The sequence below is a fragment of the Lagopus leucura genome, unplaced genomic scaffold (genome assembly GCF_019238085.1).
Source record: "Lagopus leucura isolate 7727_CA_CO unplaced genomic scaffold, USGS_WTPT01 Super-Scaffold_100026, whole genome shotgun sequence".
NCBI classification, from domain to species: Eukaryota; Metazoa; Chordata; class Aves; order Galliformes; family Phasianidae; genus Lagopus; species Lagopus leucura.
Genome location: NW_024962277.1, coordinates 5,463,427 through 5,479,246, shown reverse-complemented (window position 1 = coordinate 5,479,246; position 15,820 = coordinate 5,463,427). Strand labels below are relative to the sequence as shown.

General features: G+C 42.5%; 1 long non-coding RNA gene across 1 annotated transcript; it reads right to left on the bottom strand.

Moving 5' to 3' along the window:
- Window positions 1-279: 279 nt before the first annotated feature.
- Window positions 280-3,539, bottom strand: LOC122185011. The gene is made up of 2 exons (XR_006180696.1): window positions 3,405-3,539; window positions 280-2,013 (listed from the first exon to the last, which is right to left on the bottom strand). It is a non-coding gene; the product is annotated as an uncharacterized LOC122185011 (long non-coding RNA).
- Between the last annotated feature and the right edge of the window lie 12,281 nt (window positions 3,540-15,820).

The window sequence follows — 15,820 nt, the reverse complement described above, 5'->3', positions numbered from 1 at the left end:
AAAAGTTTACATTCATGAGCAACACTTAAAACTTATGCTCAGATAACAGCTCTGAAGTAAGCAGAATTCCTACACATTCAACAGTAATGTTGTAAATTCATCTCCTTGTCAGTGAAGTCTCATATCAAAAATCACAATTTACACTGGAATTTTTTTACTTAACGCTAATTCCTGTTAAAACCTTTTTTAATACTTTTTTACTTCAATAGTATGAGCGGTGTTTTTCTGTCAAATTCACTTCCTTGTTGTGTAGAAAGTAAAGTCAATTCACCGTAAGAGTTCCATAAAGTTCCTTTATTGAGTAAATCAAGTGTGTACGCTTTGAAGAATAGACAATTTCCATTAGCATACTCAATATGTTTATAATATCTAGGATTCTGTCTTGCCATAACTTTAAAAACTGGCTACTGTAAGCATAAGCCATTAATCTTACAGGATGATCAGCAGTTAAGGGTTTCTGTAGCCCACAGCAGAGCACATCTGGATGAAGTCCTCCAGAACAATGGTGGTACTGCACTGTCATGACATGAAAAAGTTACCATCTACTTCTCAACATACAACTCCATAGCAGATATGCAGTCATTCACTTTGAAGACATTCCTGTAGGACTGCAAGTATTCCATGACACAGCATGATTTATTGGGAGAGCCTATCCTGCTTGCAGGAGCCTACCAGCGTTCAGGTGAGTCGTAAGTTGATCCTTGGAAACTCCACAAAGCCAAAGGAAGGTGTGTTATAGCTGCCTGTTTGCAAGTACATAGCATTAGTACTTAACTGAATGTTCAGAAGTATGCAACACCTCCATCCTAATTGTAGGGAATTTGATCTTAGTCTTGGAATTTGTTTTCAGTATTTTCTTTGTAAGTTATCACAACACTGATGTCAACAAAATGACACGTGTGCCTTGAAATGCAGCATTTCACAATACTGAATTCCAGTTAATAGTACTATGCTCAAGTCTGCACAGATTGGCTGAGACACCAGTTTCATTAAACCTCAATGTGCTTAGAAACAGCTTCATTTCTCTTCACATACCAAAGCTGCAGAGATGGAGCCAAAATGGTGTTATAATAAAGCCCTAAGAAAGGCAGCAGGTTGTACAGTTACCTCCTTGTGAGCAAAATCCCTGCCCTAGAACTATGCAACCTACTACCTCTTCCCAGGAGCCCAATGCTTCCTTTTTGCAGTTCTTGCTTAGCAGCTGCTCTGTGAAATCAGCTTAGCTTACCAGCTGCTTTTGGTCTTCTGCATTTTTAGGCCAGGGCATGTACTACAAGTTCACAGTTAGCACTGTTTAACAAGCGGTTAACTAGTAACACTCCTGGCTTAAATACTCATTAATGGCTCCATTTTCACACTTACTATGCTGAACTTTCAGTCCCAAAAAGTGTTTTCATGTTTGGATGTTTTTTTTCTTTTTTCTTCCTTGTTATAGGAAGATGTCAGCTGGTCACTCTAAGGCAGAAGCAGCTAGATGGGGTACACCTAAGGCTTATGGGGGAAAGAACACAATCTCTAAATGCCTTAATAAAAACAGTAACCTCTTCAGACAGAACTTACAATTTTGGATCTTGGGCACTCAAACTTCATAGCTTTACATTCTCCTAACCAGTTGAAGGGATGAATCCAGGCTGCCCAGAAAGGCTGTGGATGCAGGGGGGTTGGAGATTCATAATCCTTGAGGTTCCTTCCAACCCTGGCTATTCTGTGAATTTTGGCCATTCAACACTTTAATCTTTGTATTACATTGTTTAAATCTCACTTGCTAGAGAAAAATAAGCAGATATATTAATGAAGTATAACTGTAAATTTTCCAGCTTCTACTGAACAGCCACAATGTTAATGTATTACAGAAATTAAAACAGTTTATGTCCCAATGTATGAGCTTGAGCCAAGACTTCTTTTAGATTCAAAACCAAATTGTTTTAGAATGATTTCCAGTCTATGGTGTATTCAGTTCTGTATCTACTAAGAGATGCATTGTTGATGTCCAGACAGTGCTGCGCCACTCACCTTGGAAGAAAAGTCATATTAGTCAAATACCACTTGGGGTTTGCACCACTCAAACTGACTGTTAATTAGTGACAGAATTTACAGGATTCATTTGATTCTTTACAACCCTAAACTTTGACAAATCTGCTTTTAGTCAATGTGGAAATGCATGACAGCAAAGGACCGCAGTTTGTTTTACTCCTCAGGGAAGGCAATAGATTGTATAGTTATCTCCTGAACAGGGTAAAATAACTACCCTACAACTATACAATCTACTACCTCACTCTGATAGAGAAGCATGTACTTAAGCTCTTTGCTGAAGTAGCTAACCACAGTCTCATTCCAGAGTATTAATATTTGATGCTTCAGTTAGCAATGTTAACACAACTTATTAGAACATCAACCATTTGTATTTGATTACCCCACCTTAAAGGAATCAATCTGTTCTTACATTTTATCCTTAGAGAAGGTAAATTAATGTAGAGAATGAGAAAAATCTAGAAATAATTACCTGTAGATGTTGCAGAAATATTTGTCTCCTACAATAAACACTCCAAGTGCAGAAGAAATTGAACAGTCTCCATTGTTGATTTTCTGCTGCTTTAGGAAAGACAGTAGATTGTATAGTTATCTCCCAGTTGTGGGTATGACCCTAAAACTATACAACCTACTACCTCATCCCACAGCGCAGGCATCTTCAGAGGTGATGTCCAAAGAATGGTGCTTTAATAAAGACAACTTAAGTGAACTGCAGACATTTACAGTGTACAATACTGGTCACCGGGGGGGAGGGAATTCTTCTCTCTCTTCAGTTGTGCAATAATGTTGCTGTAAAGGTAAGACTGCTTCATTTCAAAAGTTTACCAACTGTTTGGGTCTTAATGTACTTAATCTTTAGACAGCTAGCAAGCTGCAGCAGTCATAGAAACTGTAGTCATTACAGTTGTCTGTTACAGGAAAAATACTATTAGTATTCCACAGATGTAATCTCTCATCTGAAATATAAGAAAATGTCTGAGAAACATCATATGCAGATCTCCATTCCTTCAGAAGTTAAAGTAACAAAACCTAGGACCATAGCCATGCAGGTGATGTCCATGGATCAGTCTAAGACTCTAATATTTATAATTCTTAAGAAATCACTATTTTTATTCTACTTATTCACAATTTTAAAAATATTATTTTTAATAAACTTATTAAGGTCTTATAACATGACATTAATTGTTGAACTGCCTTACCAGAAGGCCACTTAAAATATACACTGCCTTTAGATCAGAAACAATTGGGCTCCTCTGACTGCTCCTGATAGAGCTTTAAAGCCAATTTCTACATTACCAGAGCTCAACATGACCTCAAGCTAAAAAGTCTTACAATATTGAAATCAAAATACTTGCCAGACTGATGTGACTTACAGTCCCCTTCTTAGCAAGGACATCTTGAGAACAGAGCTGAAGAGGAAAACTGATCATTTGATCAATGTAATTTCTAAGATAGCTGAAAGTGCTTACTGAAATGCACAGATTTTCAAACATTAAATACATGTCGACTCGTACTTCATCCCAATTCTGAGCTGAGGTTTTCAGACCAGTCTTCAAACAAAGCCTTGATAGAACTAGAGCTCCTAATGCATGTTAATGTCCTTGCCAAAAAACACAACGCGTGATCCAGTGCATTAATATACAAAGGGATGACGTTATTCCTTAAGCAGAGAAAAAAAAAAAAAAGTACTTTCCAGCCCCCTCAGAGCTTTACTCCAGAATCCTTTGTACAAATATTGATGACAAATTTTGGTGAATCACACTTAAAGTCTTGCTTGTAACCACTTACAAATCGGAACGCATGCTTTAGCATGTGCAGATGGACACAAGCAGTTGGTCCTAATGTCCAAAACAGCAATAAATTACAACAGTAGCACTGTGACAAAGGCAAATGACAGTGGAGCCCAGGCACATATTGCATCCTTTGAATGAGCTCGGTTAGACATCCTCCTGTTGAGCAAATATTTGGAAAGGATGCTGACAGTTCTTTCACAGTTTCTTATTCCTACATGCAAACCTTCCCCAGCTGAGCAGAATTCATGCAAGGAGCCTGTTCCTACATAGAAGAGGTGCTGCTGAGACCTCTGTCCAGTCAGCCTTGCGACAGAGGGTGCCGGTTTGCTGTTTTCAATCTGTCATTTAGTGAATCCATGATGTCCAAGACATTTCAATTCAGGTGGATCTTTAAGATGAAGCTGCTGCTTCTCTCAGTGCTGAAAATGTTTCAAGCGCTTCGGAGAAACTAGACAGATGTTACTGTACAAAAAAAGGTATTTAAAGAATATAAAGCATATAAAATTTGTAGGATACTTGTCAGTTTCCTTTTTTAAAATGAACCCAGGATACTAAAATTACTGTACAGATTGTAGCATTTCACCACCTATAGATGGAGTTAAAGCGTAAACAGCTTTTATTATTATTATTGCTATTGACAGTAGGACTTCTCAATTAAGTTCTGCTATAAGAAATTCTGAACTATTTTCTAATGCTGCTGTGAGACTTTCCTGTTAGGTATGTGCAGCTCCTGAAGCATTTGTCTGCTTTGAGCTTCCAGAAACAAGATCCTTTCATCATTACGGGTCTGGAAAGGCTATCTATTACTTAAGGTCAAAAATGTCCTTGAAAAAATATTTTGAATGACATCCAATTGTTATCTTGTGGTTATATGCAACAGTCTGGCTTGAGATCGATGGTGAAGTGCACACAGGGCACTAGGAAAACCTCATTCTGCAACAAATACACCTTATGAAAGATCGTCATGTATCCTGCCTTTTAGCTACAGGAGAAAAGCAGTTTTATTGATGGTACGTTACTCTGGTAGGTACTTACTGTCTTTTTTACTATTCTGTTTAATAATAGAAAGGTACAGAATTAAAAGAATCAAAAATTTCAGTCCAAACTGTCTCTTGAAGGCGTTGTGTGACATTCATGCAGTCTAACCCAGCAGTGTTGTGCTTCACACCACTTCTACAGTTAATGGTTATTTCTGTCAGCTTCTAAAACCCGTCTCACCTAAGTTGCATTGTCTTTTCAAGGAGTGAGATCTGCCAGGCTGCCCTGATGCTACACATTACATATTCCTGGCACAGGTGGGCAGAGAAGCTTGACGTACTGCATGCCTGATAAATTATACTCCTGGCACAGCCTCTACTGATTTGGTATCTTCTCAGCTTTGTGTGAATCTGCTATGGATACATCCTTGCACTGAAGTCACCATGCTGATGATATCATACCTGAGTACAGCAAACCTGTGCTGCCACCAGCACGTTCACTACTTTAGCAGTAAACATTCATGATTTTTGTATTTTAAGAAATACATGTTTGTTAACTTTACCAACTGCTGTGTTCAAAGTAGTGTTTTTCCAGTCACCACGTGTTTGTATTTAAAAATATGCAAAGCAGTAAAAGTGAAGAAAACGGCATTGTAATTGTGCAGCAATTATGGAACATCAAATGAAGCTGACCAAGTTCACTACCAAAATTTCCTCCAATGATCTGCAGCCCAGGGCTGAGGGCCCAGCCTGTGCACAGTGCACAGCTTTAACCGTGTGGTAAAGCTCTAGCATTCGCATTACAAGCACTAACGCCAACGTCTGGTGCTTTTGCCCTGTAAATGCAGTAGCATCACCTGCACTGGAGCTGTACTTTGACTCCCACTGACACTTTTGGTGAGGGAATTCCTGCCACCTTCTCCAGCCGCACGTGAAGACCCCACACATCGAGCTTCTGCAGTGAGTATGTGCAGACTTGCAAACCTGCTTTTCTTTGGACTTGGGGGGGTGTTGGGGATTGGAGGCACAATAGTGTGATTAGGGCAAACTTAATTATCCTCCACATTGCTTCCCCTCAGCTGCCCTTTACTGCTGTCACACACTACATCCACATCTCATGGCTCCTTCCAAAAGAGCCTAAGATCACATAATTACTGAAACAAAAGCTATCTTGAGTGTGAGTTAAAAACCCATCTCTATTCAGTTTTGGATTTTTTCTTAACACTGTGCTTGTCTTGATGGAGCCTTACTCCTACTTAGCATCCTAGAGAAGTGACAAAGTAGAATCTAAAGAGGCACTAGCTTTCTGAAGAATGCTTCACTTGAATTTCCTGAACTACCTGTATATATTTGAAACCTCTGGAACAGTTATAAGCTGTATAAGAAAAAAAGCCACTGGAATTTACATGTTCTCAGTAACGCACAGTACAACAGCAGCATTCTTAATCAGTCTGTAACCTGTGGAACAGAAGGAAAAACAGCTCAAGCTATAGTTATAGTTTGTATCCCTTACAGCGTGGAAGGGATAAAATATGACTTATTATAATGAAAGTTCCATTTCATTTCAGTGTGACCCTAAAAGATGAATGCTTTATCCTCCCACTTGATTTTGTCAATTTTGCAGCACAGAATAAATAACCTGAAGCTGAAAGGATGTTTGTAGAGGCAACACTTCTTATCCTAACTGTGCTTTACTGACATCTGTTGTTATATGGATAAACAGATGCATCAATTTGAGGTATATAATGCTGTAGTACGTCCTTCTACAAAAAGACCATTTGTAAACAGCCTGTTACCAAAGACTATTTCATTCTAATGTTTAAATTCAACTTTTAAAAAGTCAGTGGATAAAATAAAGTACAGCAGAAAAGATGAAGCTTTAAGTTTAAAACAAATAAACAAAACTCATGTATGACAGTTAGGACTTTCTTTTCTTTGCGCCAAGCAAATTCACCTACGGTGAAAATAGGCCCCATCCAAGAAAGCAAACATGCTTTAATGAGAATGCAAGATGTAGTGATGAAGGCCAGAAGCCTTTCTAAGAGTCATCTGCTTATGGCCAACACCTTAAAATTCAGTATTATTAGTATTTATTTGGTATGTATTTTATTTTTAGTATTTATTTGGACACGGTAGTCAACTTAGCAGCAATACACTGGAGTTAAGTGTAAATGTGCAGCCACACAAAGGACTGATATGCTTTAACTCCAAATATGAGCAGCACCAAAATCCATGCAGCTGGGCAGGGCTAAGTGTCCACTAGATTAATACCTTGGAGAGTCATCAATAATGTCTGTATCTCGTGTCTCCACCAGAAATGCCAAACTTTGTCAAAAAATCTACATCCCACTGACAATTAATTGCTTTAATATAAAGCATCCTGGTTTTGAGTAATTATAACATGAGATATTACTGGTTTATTCCATTTGCAATTATTATGTTTGATTTTCATGTATTTTTCTGGCCATGTCGTTACAGAAGGAATACAAATATCCAGAAACACAGCTTGAAAGAAATTAGGAGTCACTACTGCCCACTCACGCATGGAATGAAGCACATCTCCTGCAGAAAAGTAAAGTATGTGATCATGATTAATAATTTTGAACGTGAACAAAGAATGACAGGAATGCAAATTCTAGCAACATCCTCTGCAGGTACTCAGTTTTTACGTTAGCATTAAACTATCTGCATCTAAGTGAGCATTAGTTCTTTAATTCTCAAAGCAAACTACACAAATGAATGCCACATATTCTACTGTAAGTTTAACCCTTTCCACGCTAGTCAAAACTAAGCTCTACTTATGCACTTCAGTTACTTATTGTTTAGAAATTGCCTCGTTATATCCATAAACCCAATACTCTACTCCAATTAGATTCCTGGTATTGTTTTTTAAAATGGCTTGGTGTTTGATAGAAACAAAAAAAAAGACTGTGCTGAGTGTTAAAATCAGTGTGTAACTCTTAAAGAGCAGAAGCCAAGGTTTATTATTTACTACTGCACAACTACAAAAGAGCAAAGCACCTGCATAATTTCAGTTGACAATGCAGAATGGGAAAAAAAAGGTCTGTTGAGGCTTCTAAGCTTTTACAAATAGTCTGTGAGTATGTATGGCTGTGCACGCACATGAAGACTCACGGGTCTGTGTAAAGATGTTGGGAGTGTACTGAAAATGCAATAAAAAACTGGTGTAACGTGCAATTTGAACTCATCTTTTGCAGATGTGAATGCAAGATCCTGTGACATGACAGAAAAAATCAGGTTTTCGTATTTCCCATTCAGCATACAGTAAGTATGCAGCATACAGTGGGGTACGGTCCTGGCAAGAGCCTCAGCAACATGAGGTAATGCAGTGCAGTAAGGGAAACAACTACACTGTGATGTCTTATTTTCACAAATCCTTTTGAATACATTTGTCAGTCAGTACACTGGCAGTAGAAACATGGATATGAGCATACTGCAGTTTAGCTACGGCTCCAAATGCCATATGGTTCTCAATAGAAACCATCACTTCAGTTGTTTGATCCTGCTTCAAACAGGAATGTGCGTTTTATTACCAATAAATGCATGTGTGTTTATTCACTAGATCTGTCTCTTAGGACCTGCTGCATTGGGAAGCAGGCAAAGCTTTTGTTCCAACAACCCCAGTCAGTTTATCAGAATGCAGTTAATTAAGGGAAAAGTGGAAGAAATATAGGATTGTTTTTTAAAGACGAAAACTTACTGATACTTTATTGGCAACATTACCAAAACATTTATTAATGGTTGTTTTTCTCCACGGAATAGCAATTAAGAAAGCCCTTTTACCTGTTAACAGCATGTTACAGGCAGCTTGTTTTATATTAACATGCAATCTTTATGCAACTAATAATTACAATTCAGCAAACATTCAAGTTAGTACACATAAGAACATTTCCGATAATGCTGTGTTATGTTATTGACAACATAATTTGACATCTTTTGCCTCTTCTAGATCACGGGAACCTTTTATCTGCAAATGAAAGGATGCTTCCACTGCCAACAGAGGAAAATACAGAAGGTATTTATCAAAAGGAAAGTGAAAATAAGGATATGCTTGGTAGTAGTAATGGAATGATGTGTCTGTTTCCTTCTGACAAGTCTCTGGTCTTATGTAAAGTAACTTTCTAATACAACTATATGCATCGATTTTGCATTTCAAGATATTTGATTTATAAAAAATATCATCCCTAATACTGCTAATTAATAAGGTCATTTTCATGAAGATAGCTACTATGGGGCAAAAAAGAAAAAAAAAAAATTTATTAAGTCTCCTCTTAAAAGCTGATTACTGAATAAAGACTGCAGGGTTTGGAGCAGCAGCTGCAATGAGTCCAGGGAGCTGCAGCTGTCCCACAGTGGTGCCTCGTGGGCACGAGGCCCTGGGAGCTGCTCATCTCCAAGGAGTGGAGTTGCTCATCTACTTGAGAGAGCGCCAGGGACGCCCTATTCATTAAACATTGCTGACTAACAAAATGTTACTGATTCTGAAAGGACAAGCCCATTTTCCCAAGTCCGGATATGCGTTGGCTTTGACCCCACATTGCCAGACGCCATTCTGCAGGGTCACTCGTGTTTTGCACTCATGTTCTGCAGGGTCAATCTATGTTTTAAACGAGGCAGTTTCCCCTGCTGCTGCTTTTGTTAGCCAGGAAACGGCTCGCACTAACAGCGTGTTTAAAGAGAAGCACAAAAGATATGCAGAAAGCAGATCTATCAACGAGGTTTAACAAACCTCCCGCGCCGGGCTGAGTCCCCACTCCCACCCCAGAAATAAGGCCCGGGGAGCCGTGCAGGGTGCCGCGTTTCTCCCCGCCCCGCGGAGCGGTTAGGCTACAACAGCCTGCTACCAGCGCGGAGCCGGCCGCCGCTCCGCCCCGACCGAAAGGTTCCGCTGCCATGTGGCCGCCGTACGGCGTCCCTTCCCTCAGCTTGAGGCACGCTGCCCGCAGCGCATTGCGGCACTCAGCCGCCTCCCCTTGGCGCGCCGGGCCCCGACCGCCCGCTCCCCGCACGGCCCGGGCCCCCCCGAGGCCAAGGTCTCCGCGGCCCACACACTTGCTAGCGGAAGTGACGTACCCGGCGCTGACGGCATCCGTAGCCTATCCCCGGCGGGCGGCGCGGCCGGGTTGCCAATCAGGAGCGCCCGGGGGCGGCACTTCCGGGCCTTCAAGTTAGTCTGAGGAGAGAGGGGGGGAGGGAAAAGGGGGAATAAAAACGCCTCCATTACAGTAAATAAACCGCCCGCGGCCCGACGATACGAGGGCCCCGCGCGGCGGCTGCGACCGCACAGCGCTTCCTGCCGCGCCCCTCCCTTAACCCGCACCCCTGGGCAGCACCCGCTCTCGGGGCCGCACGCCGAGCAGAGGGGTCGGGCCGGGCCCACAACGGGATGAGGTGCAGTTCCCTCCTTCTCTTCCTCCTCCCGCCGCGCCCGAGCCCGGGCGGCCCGCAGCTCACCGCGCGGAGCCGGGGCCGCGCCCGTTACCTGCCGCAGGGTGACCCGCAGCCGCGCCGAGACCCGGATGGAATCGCGGCCGCTCCTGCCGCCGCTCGCCGCGCGGCACCACGGGAAAGCGCGACGCGCCCCGCGCCGTCCGCCCCATTGGCTGAAGGATGACGGGCACCGCCCACGGACGAATCCGGGTAGGAGGGGCTATTCGTCCATCCTCTCCTCTCTCGCGCTCTCATTAGGCTTGGGGCCGTGCGGCACCGCCTCCACCTGGAATGGTCTTTTTTCATTGGGTGGCGGGAAAAAGAGACCCGCCTCCCTCCGCCATTTATTGGAGGCGGCAGGGGGGCACTCCTAAAATGGCGCCCCCCGGCGGCGCGGTAGGGGCTTGCGGTGCGGGTGGGACCGCGCCGTGTCCTGTTCCAGAGCCCCGCGGATGCCTCAACCTCACCCAACGAGTCTCCTTCCATGTGCCTACAGCTGGCCGAGGCCTTCTCGGCAGCGCACGTGCTGCTGCTGGCAGTGGTGTCGGCTCCGTGCTGAGCTCCGGGAGGGCAGTCAGTGGCGCTTCTTACTGCTGCCCTGCCGCTTACAGGCACTGCATCCCAGCTGCATCCAGCCGTGGCCGCTTGTTTCATCATTCGCAGTTCGGCCGGTTGGCACAAGATACTTGAGAACTGACACCAGTGGTTGTGAAGAAGTCTGGAGCTTTGGGATAAGCCGATGTGAATCAGGGTTGTCTCAGCTAGTCCACTTTTCAAGCAGTGCACACCGGGCCAACCCGGCTGTCACCTCTGTAACTGTGTTGTTGCAAACATCTTTGCTGCTGTGTTCCTGATGAGTTTCTGCATGATTTGGGGGTATGCAGCACCTGTAGGGCGCAGCAACTTCCAGAGGAGGTGGTCCTGCAGCTTGTGTGTCTTCAATGCTGTTTGTGTGGGTTGGTAAAAGCTCCCAGAGCTAAATGCTGAGTTTGAGATCCTTCATACACAGAACTTCTTTCTTATGTCTCTTGATATTGACCAATAGAGTACGTTTTATCTGAGTGATTGTTCAGGCTGGAAAAGAGTAGGCTTAGGGAGACCTCTCTGCAACTCTGATGTGGTTGTGGCAAGGTGGGGGTTGGCCTCTTCTCCCAGGTAACAGCAACAGGATGAGAGGGAGCGGCCTCAGGCTGTGCTGGGTGTTAGGAAGAATTTCTCAGAAAGTGTGGTAAAGCTTTGGAATGAGCTGCCTGGGGAGGTGGTGGACTCACTGTCCTTGGAGGTGCTCAAGAAGATGTAGATGCGGCACTGAAGGACGCAGTTAGTAGGCATGGTGGGCTTAGGCTGACAGTTGCACTTGATGATCTTAGTGGTCTTTTCCAATCTCAACAACTCTATGGTAGCATACCTTAAAAAGTGCACGCATAAAGAAGCCTTCAATCTTTGCTAACAGGCCTTTCTATTCTTTTGAGAAATGTTACAAATCACGAAGCTTTTGTGATTTCTAGACAATTGTGAGAGTTTGGAATGTATATGGTGAGGTCCTTATGCATGTGGTGTCCCATCCTGCCTCACCAATAATTACTTTTATCACGAATGGGAGAATGGGACATGGGGCCTTGTTTTCATGACTAGAGTGGCAAATGGTTGACCGGGAGCCAGCTGGTTGGTCTGCAGAACAAACAAAGGAGTGATGCCTCCAAAGCCAAAAGTTAAACCCAAATGCGGTTTTCATCCTTGTTCGGGTAAAACTTTGTTGCATAAATTTTGCCAGCTGTTAACTTTTTAATTTTCACATTCAGGTGTAATTTGATTCATTCTCTGATGAATACAGAAGTAGCTGCACTTGGCTGGGTGAGAAACTTCTCTCTGGTCTCGGTCAGGCATCTTTCATAGCTCCTGCATTTCCACTGCCGGTCACAAGATGGGGTCAGAACACCCAGGAACGACGCTTGTTGCTCTCAAGCACGCCGCAGTGACTAGCGGTCTCAGCACTAAGTTTGTCTGGGCTCTGAGGTAGTTCTTCTTGACTCACAGACAACAATCACTAGAAGTAGCCGTGATGGGATTTTGTATGTAAATTCAAATACACATTTCTATTAATTTCTGGTGTCTATAGTGAGAATTGCTGGAGCGAGCTAAGAAGGTCAATTCCAGCTGTTGGATAAACAAGAAGAGACTCAGAAGCATTTTTCAAAAATGAAGCATTCTACAGATGGCACATTTATTTCCAGAGCAGGAAATAATGAGTGGGGATATTCTCCCAGGCCTGCTGCATGGCCTGAGGCTTGCTGATTCATGGGTGGCCATTGTTCGTTACACCCATAATTGGAAAGGCACGTTGTTTTTGGCTTAGGAAAGAGAACAGTGTAACAATGCACAACAGTGACATGTAAGACAAAATGCCAGTTCATGCAACTTTGCAAATTATATAAAATTAGAAGACAGCTAGAATAGTAAAGGTGAAGAAAGTGTCAGAAGACATGGTAGTGTTGGAGCATGGAGACACTCAGCCTGGTGTATGTGGCACAGACACGCAGCAATGGAATTAGTGGAACCTGTTTTCTGTTTCTTTCTGGATTTCTTCTAATGCAGAAGCAGCAACTGAACTTATTCTTAGTTGGACCCAGTCTCCTCAGTTATCAGCAACACCTGTATTCACATGGGGAGGTTTGGCACTGAGTAGGCACAAACTAGCCCAGAGTTGAGCTGGGAAGGAAATCCTTCTATGCGTAGAACGTAATACCTGGGGTTCTATGGGCTTCTTCTCAGATAGCACCAGTAATATTGTTGTGTCCTGTGTTTATTAGGTTTCCAAAAAAATAGTTCTGATGCTACCAGGAGAGCCAAGGGAAAGCCAGTCCGTTAACTTTTAATTAGTACCTGTACCTGTAAATTTAAAAGATGCATTCATATGAGTGTGTTGCCAGCTGTTCTTTGCCACTGGACAAAGATTATTAGGCAGATTACAAAAAACATGGTGTTGTACCCTAATTTTAAAACATATTTACATTACCTTCCTCTTACGGAAGTTATTAGCTCACCTTAGTAGGTAGGCTTATAAGGAATTGTGTTTGTTGGTGGTTTAAAGCTCAAATGTAAAGCTTGGGATGTGAATTACGCTTCTAATAGAGAGTAAACCTGACATGCTTGTAGCTCAGTGTCAGAGGAAGGGAGATGGAGTCACAGTGCACACCTATCCCTGCCGTCCCTAACTGCATGCTGTGCCAGCAGCCTGTGGTGCCAGCTCAGGCACCCTAAAAGCTACATTTTCATTGTTAACACTTGCTTTAGTGCTGCAGTGTGGATGAGGCTGTTTTCAGAATTGTTGTATGTCTGTGGGCTTTGGCAGCACCTCCTGGCAAGCAGTGCACAGAGACTCTCATATTAATGCTTTCAAAGTACTGTTTAAATTAAATGTACTTTCATGGGTCTCGATGTGAAGCCTTTTCTTAGAGCGTTTTTAATTCTTTTTCCTTGACTTTTTTGTCCTCCTGTAGAAGTTACACAGGATGTACATGCTGTTCTTGGAGGGTTTCCATTTGATGGGAAGTCTGCTCACACGCTTCAGCTTTGTTTGGCACTTCTTGCACTTTTTCCAGTTTGGTAGAAAAGTCACTGTGTAACTTTGAGAGCATTTCAGCTGTTCAGTGCAGAATGCCCGTCAGCAAACTAACTCCAACCACGTCAATTATTACCAGAATGTCTGCAACACCAGCTGCTACTTTTTTAAACAGCTTTTCCCTTTCCTGTGTGAAATAAATTGACTGAACACGTAACTTTATATCATCAACATATCTTTCAGTAGTGTTCGGAATAGTTCCATGCCAAATGAAATATAAATAATTGTGCCCGCCAACACTGCCCCAAGCTGCTGGAGCTCAAGGAGTGTTTGGAGAATGCCTTCAGACATAGGGTTTGGTTTTCGGTCATTCTGTTTGGAGCCAGGAGCTGGGCATGATGGTCCCTGCTAACTTGGGGTGTTCTGTGGTTCTTTGTTTTTCTCTCAAGCAGTAGGCTACCTATGTTCGACCCTAGGAACTATTCAAACTCAAGGTACCTATGGATGAAGTTTTTTTTATCAAGCCAGTGATTCCTTTGCTCCTCAAATAAGCGACCTTTAAGTGAGGGGAAAAAAACTAATATAATTTGAAGGTTACAGGAACAATTCATTTTTGTGATAATTCAGTCTTATGTGGAAAAATGCATAATTTGTGCTTATTTACACTAAAGAGTTTTAACCATAGTGAAATAGTGCAGAAATATCTAGGCAGCCATTTCATTCAACTATGTATTTGTGACTTTGAGGCTCATGACCATCAGCTGCCCATACTTTGTGTTTGGGTATAAAGAGTTTATCCTAAATCAACAAGACTTGCATTGTTTATTTGGGAATACAGAATTCAGCAAATCAAGCAGAGACAATTGTAATTTCTGTTAACAGGTAAAAATGGTATCATTTTTTAACTTTCATATTCAGAGGCAAGTCCTAAGAGCACTGTGAGAGTCCAGTTCCGAACATTTTACTCTCTGAAGTCAGTTTACTTGCATACTAGACAGGGAACATAGACACTTTCAGTTCATTCATATTCAGGGAATATAGACATTATCAGAACTTAACTTCTATCTCCATAAGGAGCATGAGGGGGTTTTAAACCGACGTGTGTTGATGGCAGCAGAATTATCCATAAGGAAGCCTTTCGTGGGGGACTTTGCACTTACAGAAGTCTCTAAGACATGAATATTAAAATAATTGTGTGTGTTCCAGTTATTTTCTGTTCTCAGTGTGTCTCCATGCATTGCTTGCCGAGGTTGGGCATGACCAGGACAGGAGGGGTGAACAGCACCAGGCATATGGGGCCCAACAGCATCTCTCTAAAGGCCTCCATGCTGGTGTCTGACTGCATCAGGCAGCCCCTCTCTGCTGGCAGCCTGGCATTCTTGAACCAGCTCATATCTCTGTAGTAACAGCTCCATGGCAGCAGCTGCTCCCTCTGACGGCTTAATTGGGTCTTCTGCATCTCTCATCTCAGCAGGCCCTGTGCAAATCGCTGTATTTCACCAGAATGTTCCCTTTTGTTGGAACACCTTGGGCTTCACTTAGGTACTTCCTTGGGTGTTCAACACTCAGATGTTGAAGTCGCTCAGCATCTATAGCTCTGATTAGAAGAGTTTTACATCTCAATGCAAGACAAATTCCTTGAGGTGGTAAATTATTATTTTATTACCTGCTTTTTTTTTTTTTTTTTTTTTTTCCCTTTTGGAATCATCTTTTGCTTTTGTTCAGTCATTTGAATTCACATTATCATTGCCTTGTGCTGAAAGCTTCTCCAGAAAGTCAGCCCCCACCTTGCTAGCAGTGTTTTTTACATTCTCACTAACTGCTTTAAAACATTTTTTTAGGGAACAGGATCACTCATGACATTGAAGGTAAAAATGGCATCTGTCTGAAGAACATTCCATAACAAGTTTCTGGGGACCTACTGCCACATACTGAAATATATGAAAGGTTTCTGTGTTCAGTGCAGCCAGCAGGCCTCATCCCCTTAGTTCAGGAGAGCTACTTTT